Source organism: Planococcus citri, chromosome 1 (genome assembly GCF_950023065.1).
Source record: "Planococcus citri chromosome 1, ihPlaCitr1.1, whole genome shotgun sequence".
In the NCBI taxonomy this organism is placed as follows: Eukaryota; Metazoa; Arthropoda; class Insecta; order Hemiptera; family Pseudococcidae; genus Planococcus; species Planococcus citri.
The window spans coordinates 63,537,656-63,558,492 of record NC_088677.1 but is presented as its reverse complement, the minus strand read 5'-3'; the positions used below and the strand labels follow the sequence as shown (position 1 = coordinate 63,558,492).

At 31.6% G+C, this 20,837-nt stretch overlaps 1 protein-coding gene and 2 long non-coding RNA genes across 5 annotated transcripts in view; all 3 read left to right on the top strand.

The window, feature by feature from the left end:
• Positions 1-4,332, top strand: part of LOC135833287 (uncharacterized) — a 263,254-nt gene extending 258,922 nt beyond the window's left edge. Inside the window, exons 3-4 of the transcript XR_010556441.1 lie at positions 3,364-3,464; positions 3,538-4,332. The gene's annotated coding sequence lies outside the window, so the exon portion shown is untranslated. The remainder of the gene's footprint in view (positions 1-3,363; positions 3,465-3,537) is intronic.
• Positions 4,333-7,554: 3,222 nt separating this feature from the next.
• LOC135833279 (uncharacterized) lies at positions 7,555-13,486 on the top strand. 2 transcript variants are annotated; one of them, XR_010556439.1, is made up of 6 exons: positions 7,555-9,239; positions 9,758-9,894; positions 10,669-10,801; positions 10,893-11,026; positions 11,401-11,572; positions 13,131-13,486. It is a non-coding gene; the product is annotated as an uncharacterized LOC135833279 (long non-coding RNA). The 2 variants fall into 2 exon arrangements; XR_010556438.1 differs by lacking the exon at positions 10,893-11,026 and having other exon boundaries at positions 7,560-9,239.
• A 1,620-nt stretch (positions 13,487-15,106) lies between these two features.
• LOC135833278 (uncharacterized) lies at positions 15,107-19,976 on the top strand. Of its 2 annotated transcripts, none has more exons than XR_010556437.1 (7): positions 15,107-15,631; positions 17,981-18,182; positions 18,306-18,490; positions 18,643-18,788; positions 18,978-19,142; positions 19,248-19,431; positions 19,597-19,976. It is a non-coding gene; the product is annotated as an uncharacterized LOC135833278 (long non-coding RNA). The 2 variants fall into 2 exon arrangements; XR_010556436.1 differs by having other exon boundaries at positions 17,981-18,187.
• Positions 19,977-20,837: the final 861 nt, after the last annotated feature.

Sequence of the window (20,837 nt, the reverse complement as noted above, 5' to 3'; positions counted from 1 at the left end):
TCCAGGGGAAATTGATATCATATCTTGAAACCTCACTGTATTCACCTAGTATCATTCATACTCCACTTAAATGATTTTATATTTGTTTGCTGCTGACCAGTATCTTGTATTCTGGACATTTGGAGCCTTTTTCAATGTGTATGATGATTCGTCAGTAAATGCTATTTTCCAGTGGAAATTGTTATCAGCAGCTAATCTCTGCAACATTTCATTACAGAACCCAAGGCGTTGTGCAGTATTACCTGCATGTAATTCTTGCATCTTGTGCACCTTATGACTTTATTTTATGTCTAACATTGAAAGTAAATAGTCAAAAAAAGATTGGATAAAAAATCAAACAAAACAAAGTTGATTACTTACTGCAACAGATAAAAACTATTTAAAATTACCTGTTATGTTTAATGCTATTTTAATACCTATTTGCTAAATATCTAAATTACGTGGTAAATTACATCAATCTGTCAACACCATTGATTTTGAAATCACACAGTTTGTACTTTGTAGCAATTTGCCTCGAAGATATACTTATGCAGATTTTCCTCAACAGCCTGTAGTACTGTGTGATGAAGAATTTGGTTCTTGGATGCCCAGTATTGAAACAACGCGACGTCGGTCATCCAAAAAACCAAAGTTTTTGTAGCGATCAATCGTTTTCTTTACATATAAAGCCCAATGATGGTGGTGGTATGTGTGGATTGGCCTCTGCCATTGCCTGTTGGATTGCTTTGTAGCCTAAATGAGGTTTCTTTCCAAGATCTATGATGAATTTGTGTCTCATATTATCTGCAGCCATCTACATTAATATACTTTGAAATTACATTTAATCAAAAAAACAAAAACAAAACACCATTCAATTTCACGCCAATTCTCTTTAGTTCTTCACAGACAGGGACATGCAATTTAAAATAAACAAATAATTAAAAACTTCACAATTATTTAATTTAATAAATTAATAAAAGTCGTTCATTTTTAAAAACCGTTATCATTCCACCTTAAAAAAAATCAAATAAACATCACATTCAGTGCTGGCAACCTAATACCTATATTAGCAAATTGAGAATTCTCACAGGGGTTCACGATATTTCCGTGCATCCTGTAGAAGAAATCAATACATAATCGTGATAGGCTACTACAGAACTCAAGAAACAATCACAATTCATAATTAAAATAAAACAACATCGCTTATAAGAGTTGAGAAGTTGGAAATTTGAAAATTGATATGAAAAACTCAAAAAATAAGACTCAATATTTCACTACATAGAATTGATCACATTTGAATCATTTAAAATAGTTCAACAACGCAAGCTTTTTAAGTTTTATTGAATTTGATTTTTTCTTTAGTTTCAGAGATTCATTTCAATATTTATCGGAGTTATTGACGTCTTTTCTTTTTATCAAGGCAAGTACTTCAGCTCTTCGATTAACTCCTTCTTTCTATTTTTAAAAATTCAAAGGCCCATTTCTTATGAGAAAAAAAATAAATTTGATTAAATTGACACGAAAGGTTGAAATTTATTTTTTACTATATTTTCGACTTCTTGATTCAACCAGTAATGGTTTGAAACGTTCTGGGGCCTTCAGCGGATTTTTAGATTTTCATTTTTTGAAAAAAAAGCTGTAAAAATAGGGCGAAAATGAAATTGAGCTCCTATAAACTCAAATTTTTCATGTTTACCACACTTTGGATTGATTTAGGCACGTATTTTCAAAATCTTTTTCTGCTGGTTCAAATCCAAAATTTTCTCCAGTGATTATTTTCAAAAAAATGAAAAATTCGTCGTTCGCGAGTAGGTACATGAAGAAAAACAGCTGAAATTTTGTTTGCAGCTTATTTTAAACCCCTCAAGTCGATTGATGATGTTTTCGTACCATTCTAGAGCCTGCATCAAATTCTGATGATTTTTTTTCCCTCAAAAATACTTACTGGAGAAAGTGTTTGGATTTAAACCAGTGCCTAAATTATTATCCTCCACCCTTAGATTGAAAGTAAAAATGCAAATTCAAAGCTGAAATGTTGCAAACAAACAGGTATAGGTAGGTAGAGGTAGGTACCATATTTTTAAGAAATAAAATAAAGTAAGGACTTTGTAGCTGTATTTATTCAGATCAGTACATCAACATCCAACTAAGAAAAAATAGAGAGAATTTCTCTGTTGAATTTAACAAAAAAAAAAAAAAAAAAAAGTACTTCATGAACAATTCAATGTCATTATGTCATTAAGCAAAATAAAAACAATCAACAACTTCGTAAATTACAAAAAATACAATGAACACAGTCAATGAATGAAAAATATAATTTACATAACTTATTTAAAATTTTGAAAAGAGACAAAGAAAGAAGGAGTAAAAATAGAAAATTCAATATCACTAACTAAATAAAAAGTCAATCGGTTATCATTAGAAACCGGGACAATTCAACATCATTGAATAAAAATAAAAACAATGAACTTCTGTCTCAAAACTAAACAAAAATAACAAATACAGTCGATAATACAATACATCAGCTCGATTAAAAACACTCGTAGCCTTCTAAAAATTTATTAATTTTTCGCTGCCTTTTCAGAGTAAAAGGAAAAGGATTGATCATTGAGCATGAGCTTGTACTAACACTAGGCAGTTCAGAGAGGTCCTTTACAATTCTTCGTTTTTTAGTGCTCTCTCTTCTAACAAAATCATTCTTGTCATTTTCAGATTTTTCAAGTTTGTTCTTAATCTTTTCGCCGAGCAACGCTCAATTCTGGGATTTGTTTTTCATCAAAATTGAAGAAAATGGGAGATTTTTGAAAATTAAAGTTGACATTCTGAGTTAATTAAATAGGCAGTTGCTAAATTTCATTTTCACCCTTCTTGCGATGTTTTTTTTCTTAACTGAGGAATCCAAAAATCCGTCGGAGGCTCCAGAATAGATAATTCAAAACCGTGAGAAATTGACTCGAGAGATCAAAAATGAAACACAAACCAAATTTCAGTTTGTTGTGTCAGTTTGATCAAATTTTAATTTTTTTCATAAGTCAAGATTAAATATAGGTATCCTACTAAAAAATTCGTCAAATATTTATTAATGAATTTTACAACCTGAATTTTGGCTGGTGGTGTATTTTGGAGGGGTGGAGGGAGGGGGTGCAAAGTTTCTGGACCAGTTCAGATACTTTACTTGTTTACTTGCTAAGGAACTAATTTTTTATGACGTACTTAACTTAAAATCAATTGACTTAATTGTGATTCGAAATTCCGAATTCAATTTTTTTTTCTTCCTCTGGGTCTAATAGTAGATAAGATAGGTACCCGATTTTCTGTTAATTGTAATTTGTAGTTTCAGATTTTTCGTATTTTTCAATGCTGTGATGTGTGTTTTTGTTTCAGAAAGCATCAATTCTACAACGTGAGGCTCCATTGGTATTCAGAGAACATCTAGCAAAGTGATCTTGATCTCTAATTGTCAGCTCTCTTCGACGAAAACACGAGTAAGTTCCTACACATGCAAATATTTCTTACCAACGTTATCAGTTTCAATCACCGTTTCAAAACCTTTCGCAGCCAAAATAAGACAAAGAAATAACGAAAATTCGCCAACCCGGAATTAACGAGCTTCGCGACATATCCTGAGAGGTTAGCAATCGCTCGAGAGCATCCCATCCAACGCATCTCCAGATATGAGAAAAAGTTGTCAAAGTGTCGATTTCACCTCCACCTCGCTTTTGCTCGCCATCGTTCATAAATTAGAAAATTTTTCCTTGAACGAAACCTACCTGGTTGCGATATCGCACTCGCACCTGGACACCTGCTAAAAATGCTAACCAAAAATCCACCTTCGTACGCCGATACAGGCATTGTTATAAATGCCTATTTTGCTTTTTCACACCGTTTACATGGCAATCTTGTTTCATTCTATTTTTGTGATTTTTCGAAGAACGGCGTGCCGCAGCGGGATTCACATACTCTTATTGTACCTATTCATCGAGCTATTCTCTCTGTATTTTATTTCGCTTCTTTTACTCGCGATCCGTGGAGAGCGCATTCCAAACAATATGCGTTATGCTCGCATGAATAGCTCGTCATTCTGCAACTCTCCGGTGATTCTACTCTTTTTATAATACCTATTTTTTTTTTTTTCGAAACAATCCTTTTTATTTTTCCTTATGTATAGATAATAATATGTTTCACTTCTTGTGTCCAGTGACATATTAGATGCGGTTTTTGAAATAAAGCAGCCACTTTTGGCTAAAGATGCGGCTAAGACGAGGATGTTTTTTTTTTCTATGCAATGTGGGTATATACGAATGTTTCTCGATTACAAATTACTTTACTTATATGGCCGGATATTCTTAATACGAAGATTATTTCGTTTTTTTTTTGCTCTTCTGCTTTGGTTCGTGCCACTATATACTGCATAGATCGAGTGTGACAAAATTTATAAATTATACGTTCGCGAGAGCTAGAAAGGTGCAATTAACGATTAAGTTATAATATGGCTACTTCTGTTGCGCTGTTTTTCATTTTTTTTTTTTTTTATCAAGTGCAACAAATTAAATCCGGTTATTTGGAATGGCGCTGCCATTGCCCAGTATACGCGCTAACGACCAGATTTATTACTGAACGCATAAATAGTTCATTGGCAAGAAAAGAATGTGAATTATAGCAAAGCGTATAAAGCCAACTCGCTACCGACAATCATAAATTATAGCTTCCTTTTGAACTTTTATCTATTTTTATTATTTATTTGGTATAATAATGAATAATGGCGGTTATACGCGACTGGTTTAACACTATCTTGAATTGTACAATTATTATTATTATTATACTGTTGTTGTTGTGTAGTATTCTGTCTTTTTTAACCTTTTAAATTGTCCTTATAATCAGATTCGAAATTTTAAATAAGAAAAACCACTACAGCGTCCGCCCGCGTCGTCGTCGTCGTTGCTGGTAGCTGGTACGAGGTACATACTGCCGCCGCCGAAATGTGTAATATGGAAATGGCGTATTAGAAAAATTTATTCGTCGACCAACGAATCACGACGATGAGTAAGGATACTCTATGGTGTGTTTTTTTTTTCTTCTCAAATGGTGTGATGGTTTCCTTCGTCTGATGTACGTTTGAAAAAGAATTACCTGCTCTATTTTTGTGATGTGAAAAATCATCCGAGATGTGAGATTCACGATACCTGTAATACCTGCATCTCCCCTTTATAATATGCTCTAGATTTGGGATACAAATCAATAGGCGATAGGTGTCAATGATTCGAGTATATAGGAAGAATGTGTGAGAGATTTTAAATAATTTATTACTTAGTTTGTAGGGTGTTTCAGAATTCTTCCTGTGGTAAGGGGCTGATATTCTCGCTGTATGTTTTCAATTCGAAATTAATTAGGTACAATCTTGAGTGATTATTCATTACCTACTTACGTCAAAGTCAAGAACTCTGGATTTTCAGACGCTTGATTTGTTAGTATACTTTTGTAATGCTTACCTATTTACGAGTATCGTCCACGAATAATTTCATGAAGTCGTCATTAATTGAAAAATTCATGATACCTACCTACCTGTTTGAGAATCTATTTGACATACTTACATTTTCATCAGATGGTATGTACTTACGAGTAATTTGGCTTTAAAATGTCGAAAAAACTAACATGAATTTTGAAAATGAAATTATTTTGTATTTAAATAGTTTTTCTGTTGCTTATTGAGAAGGTATGGTTGAAGTGGCAATATTTTAAATAAAATACCTACACATAAACTTTTCTCTGAAATTGAAGATGTAGAATTTTCATTTGTTTGATCTGCCTTCAAAAGTTGCTCTAGGATTATTACTTATTCAGAACAAAAACCAAAAAAATATTGATTTTAAAAAATTAATTTTGAATTTTTATAATTTCTTCCAGTAGGTACCTAAGCAAAGAATTTTTTTTTTGAGTTTTCGAATGTTATCTTGAAATTTTCTGGTCTTAATTACCCAGGTAAGCATTGTTTTTTTTTTTTAATGAAATTTGCTGGAGTTAAGTATGTATTGGGATCTGAAAAAATAAATGTGAGTAAAAATTTGAAATAAACTTCAACTGAAGCAACGAAAGCATGTCGACGATGCGATATATTATGGCACAATTTTTTGCATTTAAAAAAAAATGCTTTTCAAAATTCAGGACGATTATCGGCGAAGGTAGGGTTAAAGTCTGAATAAAAAATATCGTAAATAATACACAATCGAATTTTTCTGGTGATGGGAAGGGAATCATCAGGGTAGAGATGAAGAGAAATCGTAGCTCAACCTGCAAAAATGAAAACCATGCTGTAAGTATTTTTTTGATGTGTTGAGATAAATCGTGAGAGCTTTTTAATCATGCTAGAAGTTGAGATTTCAAGAATTCATTCATTTATGCCTACTAAACAACTTCGGAGGAAATAAAGGCGATGATTTAATTATAGTGTGGTAAGTGGACGAGTGATATTTTTTGACCCTTTTAAGTTCTTTTGAACGAAATCAGAGAACCTCGTGAGAAAATTCGATTAAATTGATGTGAAATAATATAATCTATATAAATACGTAGGTAGATCATTAAAAATTAAAAATTTGTTCATTATTTTCATCTTATCTCATTTCTATCAGGCTTGTTTATGTTCTTTCATTTTTCTAACAGGTAATTTTAATTTTAAAAATTAATGCATTTTTAATTCAGGGCTCGTTGAGTTGATAAAGGTACTATAAAAGTAACTTTTGGTTTCTAAAGTCACTTCGAAAAAAAATTGTAAGTAAATTCAATATAACTAAAGTTTTGACCTATAATTAAAAAAAAAAATAGGAAAAAAATAGATGAAATCAATAAGTGAATTGCGAAAGTACCCATTGCATTTTTCACTTTTTTCCCCAATTGGCTGCACTATCATTTCAATGTTACGATTTCGCCTACAAAGGTCTGCCTTTCGCTAAAATTATCAGTGTCGTTTTCTGTCAAAAATAGCAAAAAGTCATGGCTCTTGTAAAAATTACCAAAAATTGCTGGAAAGTCTCGTTTTATTGTCAATTAAAGTTGGTCTTTTTCTGTATAGGTAAATACAGGGAAAACGCACCTGTCACTTTTTTATAAATAATTGCCAGAAGTTGTACTTTTTTCTGAAATTGTCAGAGTATCGAATTCTGTTGAAAATAAGAAAACATTCTGGCGTTCTGTCAAAATTGCCAAAAATTGCTCTCAAGTCTGGTTTTTTTGCCCATATGCCAAAGTAATTGTTTGAAAAACTTACGTTTTCTCCAAAAATTACGTAGGGCTATGTATCATTTTTTTGCCAATATAATTGCTTAAAATCCTGCTTTTTGTTGATATTTTCCAAGTCTAGTTTCATTGTTAGATTTTAATTGAAATGTTTTGTTTCGTGCTAATTTTTTAAAATTAAATTAAAATTTGACGTTTTAGTTTTTAGTTTTTGTTGTTTTTTTTTCGCAATTAACTGTTTTGCTGATGTTTTGCAACTTGAACTTTTCCAGAACTTTTTATTTAGCTAATTAAATGCGTATAAAAAATAAAATTTAAAAAATTTCAGCTTTTTAAAAAAAAACTAAAAACTTACACATACCACGTTGAGAAAAAGTACATAATAATAAAAAGTAGAAACGTTTGTTTTGATGTTTTAAACAGGGATGAAAAGCCTTAAAATGAAACTTCAGCTTTTGGCTTTTAGCTTGAAATTTCAAAATTGAAACTTTTGGTTTTAGCTTTCGGCTATCTCGATCTTTAAAGCTTGCTTTAGCCAAACTTTTGGCTTCCAATGGCTTTCCCTTATATTTTCAATTTAACAGCTTTCAGCTATATTTCATTAAGCTTTTAGCTTCAAACTTTTGGCTTTAAGCTTTTGACTTTAAACTTTTAGCTGATACACCACCAATTTACAAAAAAAAGGGGGGATTAAAAATTAGACCAGGTACATTGATTTCATATTAGTGATAGTGGAGAATATTCATTGCTAGACTTATTTTCTTTTTTTTTATTTCATTAAATCGCATTAAAATAAAATTGTATGAAATTTTTTTTGTTTTTTTGTTTCTTCTGAATTTAGAGAATTCAATACTGCATGAAAGCTTTTGAAAAAGCCAAAAAAATGAAACTTTTGGCTAGCTTTTGGCTTGGAAAAAATGAAACTTGCAAACTTTTAGCTTTTGGCTTGGTGCGAAAATCTGCTCGGCTTTCAGCTTTCGGCTTTAAGCTTTCGGCTAGCTTTTCATCCCTGGTTTTAAATCGAAAATTCTTCAAAAATTCTACCTCTTGGTTGGCTGAGCCAGAAAAAAGTTCTTTAGAAATAATTTTCCAAGTTTTAATTTGCATTAAAAAAAAAAAATAAAAAAGTGTTATGAAAATGCTCGTAAGAATTTTCAAAGTTTTGAAAATGAGAGATTGTTATTTTGAAGGTAGATAGATTAGATACATGTGTATTGGTGACAATCCCAGATCCCTTCTCAAAATTGTGAAGTGTTTGATAAAATACCTACTAAACTAGTGCTTTTTCATTTAGAAATTTTGTTAGGCACCTTATTGCTCGTAATTTTAATGGGTCAATTTGTATGTATTTATTTTGAAACCCATTTTTTATTCGGTAGGTATTTATTTATTTACGTAGGTATAGTATACGAGTAGTTTAACCATAATATCATTATGCCATACTTGTATAATTTTTTAGTATATTATTGGTATTTTTTGTTGAATTATGACTATTTAATTCAATAATTTTGAATTTTAAATTTTTTTAAATTTAATTTTCAAATCATCGTACTTTATAATTTTCCAGTTTTAAATATTTTACACATTTTATCAATGTATTCGTAGAGAAAGCCATTTTTTGAAGCCGTAAATATTCAATTCAACGTGAAGAGAAGAAAGAACCTTTTTTTTTTGCGATTTTTGGAATTGTAGGAGAGGTACTACTTATTGTAAAGGGAAAAAAATGGCTGACGAAATTTTTTAATGTTATGTTGAAATTTCTTTCATCTCTTCTCCATTCAGTTGAAAATTTACGTTTTTTGTTTTTTTTTTTCGTGTGTAGGTATGAATGTTTTGTATTCTACGATCGTAGAAGAGTTGAATTTTTCTGGCATGAAGTATATTTTGTACAGAATCATATATTCCTCTCAGAAAGTTTACTAAGATTTGTCCAACGGTTAATGGAAGTCATGAACCAGATCTCCAAACCTCAGAAGTGACAGTTGTTTTGAGTATAGGTTGGCAGAATTCATGGAAAATAATATGAGTAGGTAAGTAGTCAGAATAAATAATTTATTTTCAATTTGAAACCAATTTGTTTTACTATCCGTGTGAACATTTTTTCAATTTCTTCATTAGGTATTTCATTCTTTTTTTTTTTTTTTTTTTTTTTTTTTTATAATCAATTTTTATTTTTATTTGGAGTAATGATACTTTTTTTTGAAGAGGGGAAAGATTATTTGAATTTTATAAATATACTGCTGAGGTTCCTGTTTATAGAATTTCGTTTCGTCTATGATAAAACTTCCCTATCCCTAACCCAATTATGAAACCAGTTGCAAATGTGTACCTAGATATGATTCGTTGTAATCATTTCACAAGTTAACTTGATTAGATGTACCTAGTATTGTTCATACTTACTTAAATGTATTTTATTGAGTGAAAACTCATTTCTTGTCATCAACATTAATTTAAAAAAAAATAAATCTGAAGTTCGTGTTTTGATTTTATTCCCCATTTTTGTTACTTACCAGTTACCAATACATATTCTAAAAATTTTCTGTTTCAGATGTGTGCAGATATTTACTAGAAATCGTACACTGTGGTCATCCAGCCGAAAATCATCAGCATTATTGAAAACTTCCTGTACATCCTGTATGCTACACATTCAACTTGAGAAGTGGATCCGAATCATAAACCATCCCGGTACAACCTTTTACACATCATCGATCCTACATTAATTGAGATACCAGTTGGAAAACCGATGGTTGGATTGTGCGCGGACGATAGAATGTTCTAACAAATGTGCTCCATCATCGTTTAGCAAAATAGAGCTATTCATCCTTCAACAATAATAGTCTCTATTCTATCAACGGCCAAAAAAAAAAAAAAAAGACAAAAAGTAGGTTATTGACTCATGGCATCGGTTCGAACTGGAACCTCAAACGTCATTATATGCACGTATTCTTTTTTCTTCGTGTTTCCTTTTCTTTTATATTTTTTTGCAAAAACAAATGATGAAAAAAAATCGGTCGAGAAAGTGACAGACGAGAATGATGCAAATGTCTGTGTATTCTATAGATAAAGGTCATAGTACCCGAAATAGACTCGTAAACCTGTCGTTTTAGGTGTATCAACGTCGTGTTTTACAACTCACTAAAAGGCCGTCATCTATTATACCTATCCACCTATGCAATTAAATAGCAAAAATTTCGAACAAAAAGAACAAACGAAAAAAACAAAGTTCTTTGACATTTAGAATGTATCGAACAAAAAGTTCCAGGAAAAAAGAATACCTTGAAAAATACGTCGTGTATCTGTGTATGCCTTTTCTTTCGTATACCTTTGTATACCTAAAAGTTGAAACGAACCATTTATGAAAAAGATCATTAACCTTTAAGATATAGGTAATTATAGGCATATAATGGTATAAAAAGATATTTACATTTTTTCCTTGTTATGTTCTTCTTCTTGTTCTAGGCGTTTAATTCTCGTCGATTGATAAATACGCGTGATTATTACGCGTCCGTGAGTACTTATATGGCACGTGTTGCATAATTTAAACTCCCTGTGAAGCTGATGTTGATGCTGGTGGCATACGCATCTTTTAAATGTAAGTAGATTCCATTCGTCGTAGTCGTAGAAGAGGTACATACTAATATTGTGTCGAATTTAAATGTACATTTGAAATGATATTATTAAAGCGATGGGTACGGTGCGTGGCTGCTGCCTCATGGCTCATGGCTGGCGACGTAGTCGTCGTAAAATCTACCTACATTTTTCAAACGATACACCCGGCGGTACATAGATATTTAAATTCACTCTGACGAATGAAAAGGTATAACGATATGAATAATTTTAGACATTTAAAGTGTGCCACTTGCCAATGCTTAGGTCCTACGCTGTGCCTGACTGCCTGTGATGCCTAAGTATATATAAGGGTTGTAAGAAAAATTTGCGAATTTAAATGGTAATTTATTCCGAGTATTCGAAGTAGGTATGTATCAGGTGTAATAGTCAAAAAAAAAGATTATGTATGCTGGGATTTAGCTTTATGTACTTACCTATAGGTACCGTAGGCATTTCAGTGATAAATGGCGAATTAATGTTTTGAATGTGGTAATTTTTAGTGATGCAGGATTTTTGCATTTAATTTGTCGCCGTTATTAGTGAATTTAATTGTTGTGTAAATTTTTCTTTTTGTTTGTCTAGGTACATAATATATTACGATACCTGTTCGCTGTTCGTATGATGATGATAATCTTGGTATAACGCGTTACTAATTGAGGTTATACCTAATTGACGTGTGTTTGGTCGTGTTTCTTTGCCGAAGGGTGCACTTTGGATGGTTCTCGTTATTTGATGAAGGCAATTGTTGGATCGAGTGAGTATCAATTAAGCAGTCGAGTTGAAGTGATTTTTCTTCGAAACGAAAAAATCGAGAGTAACTTACTTTACGTTGAAAAAATTCGTAGAAGATTTGATTTTTATTTATTTTAATTTTTAAGTCTTTAATGCGTTCAAAGTGTGGTAAAAATACTAATTCAAGTCAAGATTTCAAAATTTCCGTCCGCCAACTGAGTAATAATTTACTTTGCATGTAATTTTCACTGGCTCGGATGGGTATTAACGCTTGCAGAAAATTTTATGAACTGGACAAAACTAGATTGAAAGACCATATAAAAATAATATACATATCGCCAGCCAATGATGAAATTTTTAAAATTAAGATAAATGGGCCGAAAATGGGGAAAAATCTAAATTTTGGCAAATTGATTTAGAAAGCTTAAATTTGGTTTTTAGTCTATTTATTTTTCGACCCACCGAATCGATTGGAAACTGCTTCAAACCGTTTAGTCTCGCTTTTTTTACTCAATATTGCAAAAAATTCTCATTTTTATCCCACAAAGGCCACAAATTGCCAAAATCTCACTTTTTTTGCTAAAAAAAATTTCCAAGAAAGGTTCGCCATTTTGCGAAAACTTACTTTAAAAATGCCTTCCTTTTTGCTAAAATTATTATTATACCTACTTAATTTCGCATTCAGCCCTGCAAAGTAGCAAAAAAGTTTCGCCCTTTAACAAAATTGCTACGAAGTCTCTCCTTTTTTCTAAACATTTTCAATTTTTTTTTTGCAATAATTGTCGAAAATTCCTTTTTAAAACTGAAAAAGTCTTAATCGAATTTCATTCATCAGATTCTAATTAGAACGTTTTGTCTAGTTATTTATTAATTTATTTTTGCATTAAATTCAATGAAAACTTTTTTTTCTATGATATTTTTACTACGAAAGTGCATACATCGAAATGATTTGCGCATGATTTTATAAGTTATTAAAGTTACTTTTTCAAATTTTTTTGGATATTAGATCGTTTTTTTTTGTTGAAAAAATTGAGTACAAGACCTGAAATGGCTGAAATTACGTATATAGGGTAAATTTTAGTTTTCCAACTTCATTTGGTAAAATTTTATGGAAATTTAGACTTGCAAAAATCTACTGGAGATTCTAAAACTATAGGTACTCAAAACGGTTCGAAACTATTTTCAGTCGATTGGAACACTTGAAAATTCAAATTTCAGCTTTCCAAGTCAATTTGACCAATTTTTGTTTTTTTTTTATCATTTTTCCAAAAATTAACTAATAATTGAAAAATGCCCTTTAGCACTTGAAATTTTGGCTTGTTGCAGCTCTTACAATCTAGCTTTGTCTTGTTCAAATTTTTCTGTCGGTTAGAAAACCTATTTATGAGCCGAAAATTTTACAAAATCCTTAAATCCAGTTTTGAAAAAATGATTTACGAAATTCACGAAAAAATAGTCTTAATAATTTTCATGCTTTAGGCCTTGGTACTCGAGTTTTTTCGAATTTTATTTTGTGCCCATTTGTTTAATTCTATAGTTAATTATTTATAATGTATTCCTTTTTTTTTTTAATTTTTCAGATACTTGCACCTGGAATGAAAACAGTTTTTACATTTTCCTAAATTATTCAAGGATTTTCTTGTTTTTACGGATGGGCTGCTACGACTTCCATTATTTTCGCTACTTAATTGGCTCTACATATTTTAGGTACCTACTTAACTTCTCGTAGTATGTAATACTTTGAAAATAAATGAATTTTTTACCATTTTTGTGAATAATCAGGTGCTTGCTTTCTGAAAATTCTTCAACTTGTGTACGATTTTTGCTTTGTTGTGTTTTCAAATTTTTATAAAATAAAGTTCAAGCAATGTTACATCCTAAATATGTCTATGTATTTACCTAGTTGAAAAATTCGACTTTTTGTTAAAAATTTATTTCTTCCTAATTTAATGTTTAAATTATTAAAAGGGAAAAAAGTGATTTCATTTTATTTCACTTTGAGAACAAAAACACTGATTTGGCGACATCGATGCTTCCAAATACATATTGAGAGACGCTTTGGGAATGGAAGGGAGTAAAATCTGAAAAACTTTCCACAATAATATTGAGAGAGAATTTTGGAAATACTGTGTTCAAAGTCCTACTTCTTTTCAGAACTTTTCATTTAGCATAGTAAATGGCAAATAACCGAAATTTTCTTCAAATTTTATTTTTTTTCAGTCTGTTGTGGACTAATAAGTCGGTTTTGAAAAACAATATTGCATTTTTAAAAATTGATCTTTTGGAAAAGTGTAATAAAAATGATTGTTTTGATGTTCTAAACCATAAAAATTCCTCAAAAATAATACTCAAGTCTTTGCTTCGCTTGGGCGAAAAAATATTCAATTCTTTTTCTCATCATCAGAAGTAATTTTTGAGAATTGAAGATATTTTTAATTTTAATCAAGTAGGTACGTTGTTCAAAAATTTGAAAAACCAATAAATTGGAATTTTTGAAACGGTGTTGTTAACGTCTCCTTCCCCTTCTAAAAAAACTCATTGGAATATTCAAAAACATTGGAAAAGTAAAAAAGCTAACGTGTAAAGTTTTTAATCCCCCTTCTACGAAAATCTTCCAAAAAAGAAGTCATGTCCTGCCAACGATATTTGATTTAGCTTACCTATAGTTACTTCAATAATAATTTTTATGGTATATTGAAAATATTTTTGACATCTTTTTGCATCAAATGATTTAATTGAAAGATGATGTTTTACAGATCGCTTGAGATGAAAAAGCTCAGAGCTTCAATGGAATATGTCAATGAAGTTGGTTATAGACTTCACCTGCCGCTAAGTAATTCTGTCTTTTACTGTGATGTTTTTTCCTCACAATATCTTACCTTTAATCGTCAACTAATAAATAAAGGGGAAGTGTGTTTTATTTTCTATTTTAGGGTTTGTGGCTTAAAACCGCATTGAATTTCAAATCACAATGGCAAAGTTATCCAACAAAACACTCCGAATATTCTCGCATCGAGTACGAATAACTAAAGCTTAAATCTTCCCACTCATTCGTCATATAAGTAATAAAAATCTCACGCTGTACGAGTATATATAATTACATTTATACGCGACGATTAACCGTATAATAAGCGTTATAATATGGCGTAAACTGTACTCATTTATTACGGTCCAAATCCACCCCTAACCTAATTACAGCTGCGTTAATCGACATCGTATATAAACCCTTTATAGAAACGAACGCTTTCGTCCTCGTCGTGTAAAACAAACTCATCGTTGTGCGAAAATTTACTCGTTAATCGGATCCCTCAGTATTTACCTCACCTTCATCATGCACATCGTAACTACAATCTCGCGGTTTCAGATTTCAACGACGATTAATAATCCGCGCAAATACAGCTTGCGAATTAAAAAAAAAATAGGATGATGTAAAAGTTTGAATATTCATTCGTCGAATGAAAAAAATACTACAATAATAATAGTAATAATTCGAGAGCAAGTTGACGAGTACAGAGAGTGTAGAATTGGTAACAGTATAAGGACGCGATAGAATGAGAGAGGATGAACGACATTTTAAAAGTTAGTAACGAGAGAATTCTTTACAAAAGTCGCCGAGCGTGTTCTGTGCATTGCTCCGGTATGCCGAGGGCTAACAAAAGAGTTTTAGTATATTTTGTCACCAAGGTATAGAATAGCTTTTTCATAGTCGACAATGAGTGCTATAAATCATTATTATGAATATATATGTATAGTCGAGTAATATAAGACTTTATTGTTTAAAGTGAGCAAGAATGGAAGCAGATGTTGTCATTGTTTTAAAACTGCTGCGCCACCGTGGTTCTCTTATGATGTAGTTACACGCAATACAATATATTTGTCGACACTCCAAGAGTATACGTATACGTATTACCTACTCGTAAAGTCGACAAATTAAAACGATACACTTACTCCGAAGGGGAGACGACGATTAAACAATATGTTCACGTGTGCGGAAATTTCGCTAATTTGCTACAATGCTAATCAACTATATATGGCGTGGCAATCGACATTCGACAGAGTAACTTATAGGTATATAATCGAGGTAGGTAATGTGTGCTGTAAGTATTTATTTATACCTTAATTATGACGGTTGACGGCTTATAGTTGACTTTCATTTATTCATTAATATTTTCCTGTAATGGCAACTGGCAAGGTAATAACCAAAAGTTTTAATTTTTTTTTTTTTTTTACTAAAACTTGCCAATAAATCTCAATTTGTTTGCTAAAAATAGCGAAAAAGTTTCACGTTTTTGCCCAAAAATTGCTATAAAACTACCCATTATGCAGAAAGTCTTGCTTTTTGTCGAAAATTGCTCAAAATTTCACTTTTTTTCTGAGTAGATAAGTTGTCAAAAAATTTCATTTTTTTAATTTTTTATCAAAATGTTGCAAAATATATCTTATGTTCCTTTTTTAGCAATGATTTCCAAGAAGTCTTACTTTTTGCTAAGATTGTTGAGGTCTCGATCAATTTTTTGTGATTTTTTTTCTGTATTAAAATGACATTTTACTACTTTCGTTTTGTACTACTTTTTTGATCACTTTTTGGGTATTTATTATTCAAACTTTTTTTGCTGATTATTAAAATTACTGTTTTTTTTTTTTTTTTGAAGAAATTGTATTGAATACGTTCATATGTAGGTGTTCAAGTTTATTTCGACAGATTTTGTGTTTTTTTGAGAACTGAAATTTCAAAAAAATTGTTGGAGGCTCCAGAAAGTGGCCTAAAACCATTTCCAGTCGACTCCATGTTATTAGATATGAAATAAATTTTATAGCTTTGCAACTTGCTTGAAATTTTTTCGTTGAAACTATTTTCGATGATTGCAGTAGGTATATTTTTAAACTTTACCTTACAAATTATCAATCTTACCAAAATCCCTACACTCTACACTATTTAGGGTAGGTGGCCATATTTGGGAACTTCATCTTATGTTCTAGGTGTAGCTTCGTTATTGTGAAGGCATTATAGTCGGATGTGGCTTGTTGTGGGTTGGGATGTATTGTGAATAAAAGCTTGGGTGTAGGAAAAACGTCTTTAAAAAAGCGAATTAAGCGACAAAAACAAGCGTTATTACAGTATTAAAGTTGAATTGCGTTAAGTGGCGAACAATGATGAGAAAGAAACGAGACGTTTTATCTTGAATTCGAGGCTGCTTCTGCTATTTAAACTTTCGTATCAATTGCATTATCTGTGCGGTACAATAGCGGCGATAATAGAAACTCTGCAGACATATCCCGTACCATATTGTAAGGCTATTATCGACAATAGGTTTCAATATCATACAATGGCATATATCCTGCATTATCAAAGTTGACACAACGTATTGTTCTTTGAATGGCTACGTCGGTTATCCTTTTATATATACTTTTCCCAAGTGGTTTAAATATTATCCAAACACGTTTTATATTCGACCAATAAGACCAAATCCGCATAACTTTACGTTACACCATCACCGCATGCTCGTGATGATCGAAAAACCCCGCTGTCTAGAATTTAACTCTGCAGCCTGCCTTGACTTGCAATCGAGCCAGACGATAAGAAGAATTTCCTAATATCCGATATACTTTACACTCGCGTGCGCAAATTTATCATCATTTTTACCAGATTTTTCCGGCTATTACCGATTACAGGTATCATGTGTAAGTTATACCTGTCTGCATTTGTACGTAGGTATATCAATTACGAATACGTTTATATCAACGATCCTACACGTCGTTTTTACCATTCACCTGTTTTCGACCTCGAAACTGTTTGCTCGTTCGTATGTAATTCTTCGTATTTTTTGTAGATATACCATGAATACTACTTCCTTTTACGAAAACCACCATACCAGCTATTGTATCTAACTTTTTACTACCTCATTCATTTCTTTAAAATTGAAATATTCTCCTTCATTGACTCTACGCAACCTTTGACCATTTCACTTTGTCGGTTTCATCGAAGGTGTCTTTGAACGTTGGTTGGATTTCCTTTTGAATACTACACCCTCGACTCTTCGGATCTATTTTTCTTTAGTTTTTGCCGCAATAGGTATTCATGTTGTCAACTTTTGTGCGAGAATATATTGTTTTATAGCTGCTAAAAGAACCACGTTTTTTGTTTTGGTTCGTTGCTGTAGATAGGTACAATGAATTCGACGTTTATATTAGGGCATCTTTTTCTTTCGTTTTATTATACCTTGAAAATTCCGAGACTTTGAAAAGCAGGTCGATGGTTTTTTTTTTCGACAGTGTCGCGTCGCTAAAAAAATTCACTATGTTGGGTTCTTTTAGTTGAGACGGTTTGGAATAAAAGGCTGAAAGGAAGTGGTTTTATGATGATTACTCATTGCGTTAAATGAATTGTTTGAACTATACCTACTTACAAGAAATTTTATTTTTGTTTCAGGATTCAGGTTTCGCAGTCGTGATTGAATAAGGCATTGCTAACGATAGATGATGTTTCCCATTGGTAGAATGAGTTCAATTTAAACCAAAAGTGATCGGTTTTGTTCGCAGATTGCAGAAAATGGTCCGAAGACTGACCAACATCAGCGGATGACCGATGGTTCCAATTCATCGTTAAATTTTAATTATTTCAGAGACTCAGAGTTAGGTTTGATAATTTACTTATTTTTAGCCTTGAAATATAATTTAGTTGGTTACTTGTACACGTATTCGTTCATTTTTTTCGAAATGTGCTTTGCTATAATAGAATTTTCTTTTTGTTTCAGGCTTCGTTGTTGTTATCGAATAAGAAATTGATAATGATGGTGGATATTTTCCATTTCCAGAGACAAAATAGTTTCAATTCGAGCCAAAAGTGACCGGTTTTGTTCGCAGAATGCAGTCAGTGGTCCGAAAGTGAACCAGATTCAGCGGATGGCCGATGGTTCCAAATTCGTTAAATTTTAATTAGGTAGGTATTTCAGAGTAAGATCTGATAATTTGCTAATTTTTAGCCTTGAATGATAAATTAGTTTTTTGTTACTTTTACAGGTGTATTCGTTCGTTCCTTTTTTTTTCGAAATGTGCTTTGCTAGGTATAATAGAATTTTCTTTTTGTTTCAGGCTTTGCTGTTGCTATCGAATAAGAAATTGATAACGATGGTCCATTTCCAAAGACAAATAGTTTCAGTTCGAGCTAAAAGTGACCGGTTTTGTTCGCAGAATGCAGACAGTGGTCCGAAAGTGACCTAGCTTCAGCGGTATAGTCGGTAGGTTTCAAATTCGTTGAACGTGATAGGTAATTTTTTAGGGTTAGGTCCGAAAATCTGTCTGTTTTTAGTCTTGAAAGAAATTGCATTTGTTAACTTTCGCAGGTTTCCTATTCATTCGTTTAAGTAAATGTTTAATTCATTCGAAGTACGCTTTGCTAATAGAAATTTTGTTTTTGGTCTACCTAGGTCTTGCTGTTGTTATCGAATACGTAAGGAATTGCTAAATGTTGGATATTCTCCAGATACAAAAATGGTTTCAATTAAAGCCGAAGTGATCGGTTTCGTTCGCAGATTAATTGCAGATGGCAATCCGAAGGTGATCGCAATTCGCAAACCAACCTAAGCGGACTGGTGGGTTTATAATTTTTTTTTTTGATGTTGTTTTAAAGTTTGGTCTGAAAATTTGCGTATTTTTAGCTTTCAAAGATATCTAATTTCGTTTGTTTACTTCCACAGGTACTTATTCGTACGTTCATTTTCTTCGAAGTATGCTTTTGGTTTTCGAAAAAAAATGGTGAATTTCTACAGATAATGTGAAGTGCAGATAAGAAGAACCTGAACAGCGTTTGTCATAATTGACATTGCCTTTAATCACATTATTATCTCTTTTTTTGACAACTTTAAAAATACCTACCTACAGGTATGTTTTCACTTTTCTAGCGACTCAGGGACTCTTATCTATAACAGGTCGAGTTCGTCGTAGAATTATTGTTTTAAATTTAGACTAACTTCATACCTAATTTTCTTTTCAGAATCGCCTTTTTTTCTGGTAAATTAAGTAATACATTCTATTGTATTCTTGCAGGTCCATTCTCTATTCTCTTTCTTTTGTGGTTTTGAGAATAATCCGGAAGTTGAGTGAGCGACGTTGCTAAGATAATCGAGATTTTAATACCCAACTTTAGCTTTTTCCTGGATCAGTTCTTGTAGTTTTTCTTTTTGTAAAATAATTATCATGTTTTGTTATCTCAAAGTTAAAAATAGTTCAAGGGATTAACTTATGTAGAAATTGTAATGTATGATAAGTACTGTAAAATATATGACTATCTATATGTTCCAAGAATCGAGTGTAATTTTTCATTTTTTGTTGGTAAATTTGTATACCTACCTAATACTTACATGTGCAGTAACGAGTTTTTTTTTCACGTGATACTCACTTTTGACTTTACAAGAATAAAATGTAATAAATCGTCCAAATTTTATCGTTTTACTACTTTTTTTTATCCTGAACGAAGACTAAAGTTCTCGTAGATAATCATGATTTATCAAAGATCAGAAAATTCATGAATGCAAATTATCGTGATGTAAGTTTTCCAACTACTCAACCAACTCGATCAAATTTGATTAATTTTTACAAATTCTTACCGCTGAAAGTGCTTTGATTTTTCGTTATTACAACAACCTGATTCAACAGCACATCAGATGCGAATTTATCATGTGAAAATTCTATTATTTTCATTAATCTAGCTTTAATCCAGCATTCATTTCGAACCATTAAACCAACATCGTCAAACGATGAGAATAAAATTAAATTGAATAGTTATGCGGAGGAAAGAAACCAAATAATTATAAGAAAAAACTTCCAATGAAAATCCCATTTGACTTTACAAGAATAAAATGTAATAAATCGTCCAAATTTCATCGTTTTATGTAGGTACTTTTTTTTTTATCCTGAACGAAGACTAAAGTTCTCGTAGATAGTTAATCATGATTTATTAAAGATCAGAAAAATCGTGAATGCAAATTATCGTGATGTAAGTTTTTCAACTACTCAACCATAGTCGATCAAATTTGATAAATTTTTATAAATTCTTGCCACTGAAAGTGCTTTGATTTCTCGTTATATTACAACAACCTGATTCAAATTCACTCAACTCAATACTTACCTTTCAACCTACCTATCTCAACAGCACATCAGATGGGAATTTATCACGTGAAAATTGTGCCATTTTCATTAATCTAGCATTTATTTCAAACCATTAAACCAACATCGTCAAACGATGAGAATAAAATTGAATACACCGTGGAAAGAAACTGAGTAAGAAA